The following is a 10,927-nucleotide window of genomic DNA, read 5'->3' as shown; positions in this document are numbered from 1 at the left end:
ACTTGAACAAAGTAGGTGTGTCAGCCTTATAATCTGGTAGATGCTGCTTATCCAAAATGAGTTTGGAAACGTGTATGAAGGGCTCACCCTGCCAGGGTTTTGAAAATGCCAGTGAAGGGCTCACCCCGCCAGGGTTTTGAAAATGCCAGTGAAGGGCTCACCCAGCCAGGGTTTTGAAAATGCCAGTGAAGGGTTCCTCCAGCCAGGGTTTTGAAAATACCAGTGAAGGGCTCCTCCAGCCAGGGTTTTGAAAATGCCAGTGAAGGGCTCACCCCGCCAGGGTTTTGTCATGCCAGCAGCTTTCCTGCAGCGTGCATTTGTAGGCAGCTCTCTGTTTCTGGTCCTCAGCAGAGCGTGTTCCAAGGTGAAGCAGATAATCTACAGCAACATTCAGCCTTTGAACTCCAGTTTACTGTGGGACTGGAGTTCATGCTGGATGTCCTGGAGCACCCCTGAGCTCGCACGTTGACTCCTCGATGCTCCTGAGGGACAAGGCAGCCGCGAGGGCTCAGCGCCTGCCCAGCCTGTGCGTGGGGCACCAGGGCTGGCCCAGGTGAGCCCACCTGCGGCTCCACGGCTCTCAAACTTTGCCTTTCACCCCTTTGCTCTGTGCCTTCTTGTCTGCAATGGTTTTCATTTTCATCCCTGTAGCAGGAAATGCACCGATGGAGTCTCTGAGCTGACTCAGTGTGTGTAGCTCAGCAGAAGGGAGGGAGGAGCAGCAGGCACTCACTGTCGTCAGGATCAGTTTGGGATCAGCAGTTGTGCTGTTTCAGGCTGAACAGCTCAGGACAATCTCTGCTCCTTTGAAGGCTGGAAAGGAGGGAAGGTTCTGCATTAGGTCATTGCCTCCTGGCATGATGGGTGTTTCATTTATTAAATGTGTAATTTATAGATTATGGATTTGGTCTACATAGATTTTTGAATAATCTGCTTTTTCAAAGTATTAGGAGTTTTTATTGGGGTAAAGGGTTTAAAGTGACAGAGAGTAGGTTTACATTGGATAAGAGGAAGACACTCTTTCCTGTGAGGGTGTTGAGGCCCTGGCACAGGGTGCCCAGAGCAGCTGTGGCTGCCCCTGGATCCCTGGCAGTGCCCAAGGCCAGGCTGGACACTGGGGCTTGGAGCAGCCTGGGACAGTGGGAGGTGTCCCTGCCATGGCAGGGGTGGAATGGGATGAGCTTTAAAGTTCCTTCCAACCCAAACCAGTCTGAGATTCTCTGGAGTGTGGGCAGAGCATCCTGGCAGGGCAGAGCAGCTGAGAGGAAGCAGTTTTGTAAGAGCACAAAAGAGAACATCTAAATGCAGCCAAACGAGTTTCACTCTGGGACAGGGAGAAAATAACTCGCACTGGGGTGAGTCAACTCTGCTGTTTCTTGAGCAGTTACATAATCCTGAATCATGCCCTGCATCCCATGTTACACCGTGTGGGATCTCCGGAGTAATATCCTTTAATGCCAGTTGATTTTGTGGCTTGTCTCGCTCCTGGTGGCAGTGCTGGCTGGGCAGAGGGAAGGGTCCCGCCGTGTCCTGACAGAGCAGCACTGAGCTGAGAAGTGCCTCACACGCCTCTGTCCCTGCTGCTGCTGCAGGAGATGATTTCCTGATCCCTGATGCTTTCCCAGGTGCTCGTTGTTCACCACGGAGCAGCCCTGGGGTATCTGAGCAGGCTCCTTTTTCTATTTCAGTGCCCACAGCTTATGTTGATATTAATCCATCAGAACCACAGATCCCAGCTGAATTAATCACTTGTCTGTTAGGCTGCAGGTTCAATGTCAGAAAATTCAGTTCTTTCTCCAGTTCTTGAACTTCTGTAGCTGTTCTAGCTGAGAAGGGTTTCATGCAAAGGAAATGTTAGTTGATAAATAACACCCGTTTTTCACAAGGTTTCCTCTTCTTGGCACAGAGAAATTATTTCCTGGAAGTCGTTCTTCTTGTGATTGTCATCTCTTGGCTGCTGCTCACAACAGCATCGAAGTGGGAGCTGTGTTTGCAGCCTTGAAGGCAATTTTGGTGCCTGGTGAGGGTGTGCAGGGTGCGGTGTGATGTGCTTGTGCCGGTGTGTGCGTGGGAATCAGCTCACGCTAGTTCATTTCATGCTCCTGGGAAGGACAACCCTGGGAACAAGGGAAGAACGCGGCTGCTGCCCCTGCTCCTGCAGCACGTGGGGAGCGCAGACTCCAGGTCCAAGACAGGTCTCTCCCTGGTGAGGCAGCCCCAGTGGAGAGCCTTGGGGCACGTGTGGCTATTTCAGGTGTTGATCCCGACCTCCTCCCCTGAGTCCCACTATATTCAAACACAGGCAAGTCCCTCCCAAATACAGATAAGAAATAGGGCCTCAGATGAGTTTTCTGTGACAAATCCTGGTGTCTGCCATTGTGGGAGTTGCAAAAGCATCGCTCTGAGCAGCTCTCCACGACTGGTGAGTGTTGTTTTTGCCTTTGGATTGGCACAAGTTCAGCTTGTTGGCACCCTGCATTAGCAACTCAAAATTTTTACTTGCTTTGCTGAAGAAAAATGTCAGATAAGTGGTAGCTGTTGCAGTTCTGTGCTGCGGAAGCAGCTCCAGCATTATCAGAGCATTCTGGGATGGCTTTAGGTTCATGTGGCCTCGGTGCCCCTCTCTTCATTGTTATTATCTCCCTGCCAGGTTCGTCCCTCTCCTCCTGCCTGCATGAGGAGTGTGGCTGGTGGCCCCCTGACTGCCAAACTGCCCACCTCCGTTCAAGGTAGGGTCTGGAAAGCTGCAGGAGGACAGGTGGAGAAAGGGCAGCACCTGGGGTCATCTGAGGAGAGAGACAGACAGGAAGGAAGGGGGTGTGACACGGGGATCCCCTGCACGCAGAGCTGCTTGTGGAGGAGGAGTTCACTGAGGACTGGAGTCTGCCCTCCCAGGACGTTATCAGCCCCAGGGGGGTCAGATGTCACTGGTCTGACAAAACACCATTGGTTTCAGAGGAAGAAATGTGGCAGCTCTGTACCCCCCTGCCAGGGGCTGCTTGGCCGTGATGGGAATCTTTGCAGGTACTTTGGTGATGGGCAGTGTCGGGGATTTAAAGGAACTCTAAAGAGCACTTGTTGTCTCTCCCCTCCTGCGGCTGTAGGAGATTTCCTTGCTGTTAAGGTCCCACCATTGTCATGCCACTTGCTTCCTGCTGGGAATTAAGCTGAAGCTCATCTCTAGCTCCAAATGTTTGAGAATTTCAGTTACTTAATGGTTATTGATTTTCCTTCAGTAAGAGGTTCTTCCATGATGGCTGAAATGTGTTTGTGCTTTCTCGTGGCTGTGCTAGACATTCTGCCTAACTGAGTCCAGGCTGGAGTTTAGAGCAAGGCTGGCAGCTCTCGTTCTAACCAGAGCCCTCAGGGGAAACTTCCTTGGGACCTGCCTCAGACACGAGCATGGATCAGAAACTTTAGCTGCCTTATCTCCCCCAAATGACATCCCTGGTTAGACAAAGCAGTCCTGGGATCGGCTGCTGTGTTCCTGGCTCGGGCACTCAGGTGTGTGACGGCTCTTGCTCCCTCAGGGCCCGAGCTGGGGATCTCAGCTGGGCTGGCTGGGGCTCTGCCCTCCTGGAGAATGCTCCTCAATGCCTCTGCCAAGGTTCTAATTGACTAAAACAGAAACAGACACAGATGCAGCAGTGCCACTTAAGGGGAAAAAGGGTAGACAAAACAGGGAAGGGACCGAGGATGGGAAGTATCAAAATAACTCCACTAATGAAGCGCTGTGCTTGCTTCTCCTAAAGCGTGTCCCTGCTGAGCCAGCAGCCTTTCCTGTGGCTGGCACTCACTTGCCTTAAGGGCAGGATGAGCGGAGGGAAGGGCTCCTCACATCCCGGCAGAATCCAGTTACTCAGGTAAGACAAGCACAGAGCCATGAGCACCCTTGGTGTGGGTGTGTGTCAGCAGCTTTACGTGCGTTTGGTGGTGCAAACCCAGGAAAATGACAGTGCCGTGCCAAAAGGAGCAGTCCCAGGAGGGGAAAATGGGGAGCTCTCGTTTCCCCTTTCGAGTGTGAACACATCTTTTCTCCTGAATTTGCTGCAGAGAGACGGAATGAACGGGAGGCTGTTGGCAGTGTGTGCCGACGAGCTGCCTCTGCCGTGAATCAGATCTCTGCTCTGACCTCCTGGCAGGCAGAGCTCCGCAGGATAACGCTTGTCTTTGCTGCCAGGGAGTCGTTCACCCCCGTGCTGGGTGTGCCGGGGGTCCCCATCAGGGGGACGCTCACCTTGGACCTGTCAAACGCCTCCTGGGGGGCCTGAGGAGAACAGGAGCTTACATGGATTTAGTGAGGAAACCAAAAGTAAGCGTCATGTGTCATCTTCAGCATTTCCTTTGAACTGCTTTCTGTGCTCATCTTTTAATCCTGTCATTCCTAGTGCCTGGGAAGCCCTCTTGGAAAAAGAGGAGAGACTGAAACATTCCTAGTGATAACAAGAGAAATAGAAGAATATAAAAACATGGGAATGTGGGTGTGGGAAGAGATTTCTAGCATTTTCTTCATGTTCGATTAAAATTGGGAACCCTGCAAGACACTTAGTCACTTTTGTTCATGTTTGGGACATTAGACTTGTATTGTGTACTTTCTACGATGCATTTAAAGAAGAGATGAAAAGAAATCTTACATTGTTCAAACAGAGAGAAAAACCCAAAAACCTTGCAAAGCCACTCGCTTAAATTTAATAAAAGTACAAGGAAATGATTCATGCAGAAAGTGGATGTTTCTAAGAGTGAAAGCAGCGGGGTGCTGTGCCCTGTGCCCTGTGCCCTGTGCCCGTCTGGCTGACAGGAGTGTCGGCTCCCCGGGAGGAGCGGGGGCACGAGGGCCCCAAGAGCACCGGCAGGGGCTGGCAGCTGCTGGCACCTGTGGGACATTGTCACCTATGGGTCACTGTCACCTGGGACACTGTCACCTGTCGGGACCCTGTGTTCTGAGGATTTCAGGATTTCTGTGCTGACAGGCACTGACCCTCAAGCCAGCACCACATTTGACCTGTGGCTGTGGAACAGGCTCCCAAAATTGAGTGATGGCACTGGGGCACAGCCTGGGGGCACAGCCTGGGGACACAGCCTGGGAGGTACAGCCTGGGGACACAGCCTGGGGACACAGCTTGGGGGGCACAGCCTGGGGGCACAGCCTGGGGACACAGCCTGGGAGGTACAGCCTGGGGACACAGCCTGGGGACACAGCCTGGGGACACAGCTTGGGGGGACACAGCCTGGGGGGTACAATCTGGGGGCACAGCCTGGGGGGACACAGCTTGGGGGGACACAGCCTGGGGGCACAGCCTGGGGGGTACAATCTGGGGGCACAGCTTGGGGGACCCGTCCCCAGCCCAGCCCCTTCCTGCACAGCCAGCCCCTCGCCCCAGCTGGGGCACAGCCCATGGACTGGTGACCACCTCCTGGCTCTCTCCCCGTTGGGTTGGTTCCTTTGTCGGCTCTGGGTTCTCCAAGGGCTTTTCTGCTCTCAGCTGTAGCTCTGTCTCTGTTGAGGTGCTAGGCTTTGTGGGTAGATGAGCCAGACCTAGCTCCTGTGCTGGCAGTGTCACAGAGCTGGTGGGGATCCGCAGGGAGCGAAGGGAGAGAGGGATGATTAAAGGAACAAAGGCCCTTTGGGTTATTTCCTCTGGGATTCATACCAAGAGCCATGGTGGATAATTTGCCATCTGCTAGATGTACTAAATCCACAGGCTCACTTTTTTTCAGCGTTTCTGATACGTGCTTTACTTTGTGTGGGACTGTCTCGTTCCCTCTGGTTAGTGAATTCCAGTTTTACAGCGATTTGCTGGCTCCAGAGGGCAGCAGCACTTTGTGATGGTTTGAGAAACATTACTCTGACTTCTCCAAGCAGAAGTTTAAAAGTTTGGTTCCAGTTATAAATGTTAAATATTTATTTCTGAAGCTCAAAATACAACCAGTCTGTATTACAACTGTGTAAAATCTTCAGAATTTACCAGAGAGTGGCTAAAAAGTTTAAGGAAATGCTGCTTTAGAAAACAAATGTATAAGATTACATTTGAAGTCTGACAGAGAGATACACGTTTTTTATCAAATTGCAGAGAGTGCATAAACTGTTACCATCTCATAAAATGTGCTTGACATATTTAGATGTTCATGTCATGCCTTTGATCTGACATGCAACTTTTGTTCAGCAGTAGTAGCGAGATGCTTTATGTGACATAGAACTTGCAGCAGCTCACAGTCTTTGAGCTTTTTTCAGTCTCATTTACAAGTGCCAGTCATCAGTTACTTTGCCCATTGAAATTTTCAGGCCAGAAATTTGGTTTAATTTAGACTGTGCCTCTACAGGGGTGGATTTATCATCATTGTGTAGAGCTGGTGGATCAGCAGTGCTCTGTACCACTAACGCTCTGGGGGAAGGCAGAGGATGCATTTTTGTTTTGGGTGGTTTGGCATGTGTTTCTTGCTGTGGAAGGTGAGAGCAGCTGCAGGATGTGCCCAAGGCTGTGACTGTGTGAGCGTGGCTGAGTATTCCACGCTGACAGAAGGGACCATTATTGGAATAATCAGACCTTGTTACCTCCAAAAGCGGTAACAGCTAAGAATATACCCACTGAATCATTGATTTTCATAGAATTCAGTTGTTTCTGGGAGAAACAGTGATGCTACAAAACTTCCCTCCTGCTGTCTGTGCTGGAAAGCTTTCCAGATAATAGTTAGTGAAGCTGTTCTGGAGTTGGTCTGCAGGACTTTGGGGCAGGGAAGCTGCCACCCTGTTAAAAGCCCTTATTGGTGAGGCAGAGCCAGATGTGTGTTTAGAGAGGCCTTGCCTTTGAGCCTGTTTTCTGTACTTCCTGCAGTCGTTGCTGGTGCTGCTGGGGTGTGTCAGGATGGGGGATCCATCACCCTGCTTGCAGTTATTTAGGCACACTTGGGTTTGCAGCAGGTACACAGGGAAGGGTCCCCAATCCTTGTCCAGCTGGTAGCCTGAGTTGGGATGTTGCTGCTTGCAGTGTGGTATCAAAATCACCTTTAACCATAATTTATACATCTCTGTAAAGATATCCTGGCTGGGATGGCAAAGGCTTTGTTGGAGGACTTGGATCTGTCTTTGGTTTTGTGGGGAGCTGGGCAGCTGCAGGGAAGGATCATTGCTGCTTCCAGCTCCTGTCTGTCACTGGGCTTTTCCATGGAATGGTTTGGAAGGGGCCAGGTGCAGCAGTGCAGCATTCCAGTCACACAGGAAACACATGGATTGGTTGTATCCTTGGCACATTCCAGTTTGCCAGGTTTTTGCAAACTCAGTCATGAAATTAAGTCTAACAGTGAATTTCTTTTCTCTTCTCTCATGCTTCAAGACACACTGCAGCAGTTGCAGTTGAAATCCTCAAATGATTTTCCCTTGACTGGGCACAGATCCTGAGGTGATTTGAATGGACAAGCGAGGCTGATCCTGATGTGGAGTGCATTCCCAGCTCCAGGTGGGAGCTGGAGCTGCTTGCATTACCCATACTGGTGTTTTGTGCATCATCCTCAAATCTACTCCTCAGCATTTCGCCTGCTGCGCCTGGGGGAAGTTGGGAACCAGGTACCCTCAGTAAAATCCATCACCTGCGTGGTTACATCAGCGATTGTCCCTGCTCAGCGTTCCCGGTGGGATTTAATGCACCAGGACGGACAGACAGACAGACAGACAGACAAAGCCCCATCAGAGGGTCTCTGCAAGCCCCGGGCGGCGCAGGGCTGCTCCTCCGGGCTGCGGTGTCTGTGTGCGGGACACCAAGGAGCAGAGCTTCCACCTCCCGGGGGCGAGCCCAGCGCTCGGCTCAGCAGCGGGCAGCGGGGCTGTCCTGCGGGGAGTGCAGAGACCCCGGTCACCGCTGCAGCCTGCCGGCTCTGCGGGCGGGACCGCGCTCGCTGGAGCTGCGGGGGCTGCACCCGAGGGTGCTGTGTCGTGCAGGGGCAGGACATGCACCGAGCCACGCTCTCACCCCCCAGGCTCAGCCCCTGCCGCAGCTCCCGCAGTGCCAGGGTTCCAAATACATTTATAGTGAGCGCAACTAGGAAAAGTTTGCTACAGAAGAGTAGAGAAAGTACAGTCATGATGAAACTGCAGCTTTTGAGTTTAAATCATTAATCTTACGTAATTTTCACCCATTTTTGAGGGTTTTGAGTAGTTCTGGTATCTTGAACCAGACTGATGGGAGAGTGTCACTGCAGTGGGCACCTGCCTGGCGCAGACCCCTCTGCCAGCACTGCCCCGCAAAAGGCGCTGTGGGTTGGGTTTATGCTCCCAAAAACCCCCGGTGTGCCGGTTAGTGCCTTTGTCTAACCTCAGCAGTTACCACAGCCCGGCAGCCAGGAGATTGCACAACACGTTTTAAGTGAAGGATTTGGTTTCAGAAAGGGAAAAGATGCTGAAGTCTTGTAAAACACTGAAACTGCCTTCAGTAAGCACCAGGTTTTGCTGAGCAAACTCGGGCAGTTTCTGCAGTGCCCACGGAGTTATTAGGGTACAGGATTACTGCAGTTTTATTCAGCATGTCAGGCTTCCAAAGAATCATTTCATTAAAAGCATTAGAAGCGCATGAGTTTTCATTGGGTCTAATGAGAAAAAATAAAATAAAATAAAATTGGGGGTTTAGGAGGGAGATCTGTAAAGCTGAGAGAGCAGAGATAGATGTGAGGCTCTGAGTTTGGGGTGCCGATCCCGTGGTGCTCAATGCCACAGCCACAGTGGGGCCTCCCTGGAGCCTCCTCTGCTGCAGGCTGAACCGCTGGGGAAGGAGGAGAGCAGAGGTTCTGAGAGCTCTCAGGGTGCTCCCTGTGTCCCTGCTGCGCAGGACAGCCTCCTGCCCCACTGCCCTCCTCACCTGCTGAGCCCCGAGCCAGGGCACTGTGGGGTTTGTTCCTGCCCTGGCCATGGCTCAGGCACTGTGGGGTTTGTTCCTGCCCTGGCCATGGCTCAGGCACTGTGGGGTTTGTTCCTGCCCTGGTTCAGGCACTGTGGGGTTTGTTCCTGCCCTGGCTCAGGCACTGTGGGGTTTGTTCATGCTGTGTCCATGGCTCAGGCACTGTGGGGTTTGTTCCTACCATGGCTCAGGCACTGTGGGGTTTGTTCATGCTGTGGCCATGGCTCAGGCACTGTGGGGTTTGTTCCTGCCCTGATCATGGCTCAGGCACTGTGGGGTTTGTTCCTGCCCTGGTTCAGGCACTGTGGGGTTTTTTCCTGCCGTGCTGGAGGTACATGGAGCTCATTTGCCCACTCACAGATGTCCCAGCCCTTGGGTGTGGCACCAAGCCCAGTGCTGGGGCACCCCTGGTCCCCAGGGCAGCTGGAACCCTCTCCCCTTCAGTCCTCTGCAGGACAAGTCCCCAGGGAACTGAGCGCCCCTGACCCCAGGTGGATGAGGGATTTGCTGACTGCTGCTTGCCACTGCTGCACCAAATTCAGGTATTATTCTGTGTTTTGGTACAGTCACCCCCTGTTCTTCCTCCCCCAGGTAAGCAGCAGGGGGTGAGGCAGCACGGGCCCCCCCAGTCCTGGGCAGGCTGGGAGGGGATGCAGGGGATGAGGAGCAGGACACAGGACATGCGATGCACTGCTCACTGCTGGGCAGAACAGCAGGAGTTCTCTTCTGATTTCCATCATTATTTTTTGTGCTGCAGTTGATGTGAATATGTAACAAGGCTGGGTTTTTGGTTTAGGGTTATAGATTTCAATATCTGGACTTTTGTGGGCCTATTTGAAGAATGTTATGGCAAATTTTATAAATTTGGTGCTTTTTTAGGTCCGGTTACTTTCAAAGAGGACAAAGAATGCTGAATTTATTTATATATGGGAAACACTTTTTATTTTAATTTTTTTTTTTCAAGAGCTGCACTGGACCAAATTACTGAGCTAGAAGGCACTTCTGGTTTTGGCATAAAAGTTAATTTGTTCTTTAAAATGTTCACCTCTTTTTCTGTTGGCAGAACAAGCATTGCTTGAAATGTTTATTTGACTGTGATTTTCATATACACTTTACAGACTTCTTTGTTTAAAGTACCAGTCCCTCTTATTGTGCTACAAAGGTGCTGAAGTGGGTTTATTGCTTGTATTAGAACTTCCTAAAGTTTATATTAAAAGCTGCAATGTGATGTTAATAAACCTACCGGAATAGTACTTTTTTCCTGTTTTGTGCTAACTTAATTTGCTTCTGAAACCTACTTGGCTGCTCAATCGAGGAATCACAAATCTAAATTGAGATTCAAATTGATGTGATTTTTATTCTATTGAGAAATCATTAAAAAATGCTTTTGTGACAATAAGAGGGTGCTGGAGTGATTCTACACCCAGTCTGTGTGCATTGGCCCAACGGTGCTGAGCAGAGCCTCCTCTCCTGTTCCAAACTGAGCTGTTCTGTGTCACCCCACAGCTCTGCAGAAAAGACCATGGCAACCACAGCTGTGCTATTAAAAATACTTCACTGCTTGTTACATCATTGGATATTTATTTCAAAAATATACTAAATATTAAAACACAATCTGCATCCCAATAAACCCGCTCTGGGGTTCCCAGGTGTCCTTCCCTCTCTGGTCCGTGCTTGTGACAGTCACACAGGGTGGGCAGGATTGAACTGACGCCAAACTTTGTCCGTACAGGAGTTCTCTGGGCACGTTTCCAGAAAGTTACCATGTCTGATAGTCGATGTTTGCCATCGCTTTGCTGAGTAGAAGCGCCTCAATTTTTCTTTCTTCTAAAATCCCCTGAACGTGGAGAGAACCAACGCCAGCGCACGCTGCTAGAGCTGATTTCCCTCCCACCTCTCCTTGTGCCCAGCCAGCGCAGAGCGAGCGCTGCAGATGCGTCCAGGCGCTCACGCGCTCCTGGCTGCCTTTGATCCAAGCCCCTGCAAGCACGGCCCAGCCCAGGCGCAGCCTGTGTTCCCACCATCGCTGCCGCACCTGTGAC

This window comes from Hirundo rustica, chromosome 10, assembly GCF_015227805.2.
Source record: "Hirundo rustica isolate bHirRus1 chromosome 10, bHirRus1.pri.v3, whole genome shotgun sequence".
Lineage (NCBI taxonomy): Eukaryota > Metazoa > Chordata > Aves > Passeriformes > Hirundinidae > Hirundo > Hirundo rustica.
Note: the sequence above shows the minus strand (reverse complement) of the source record.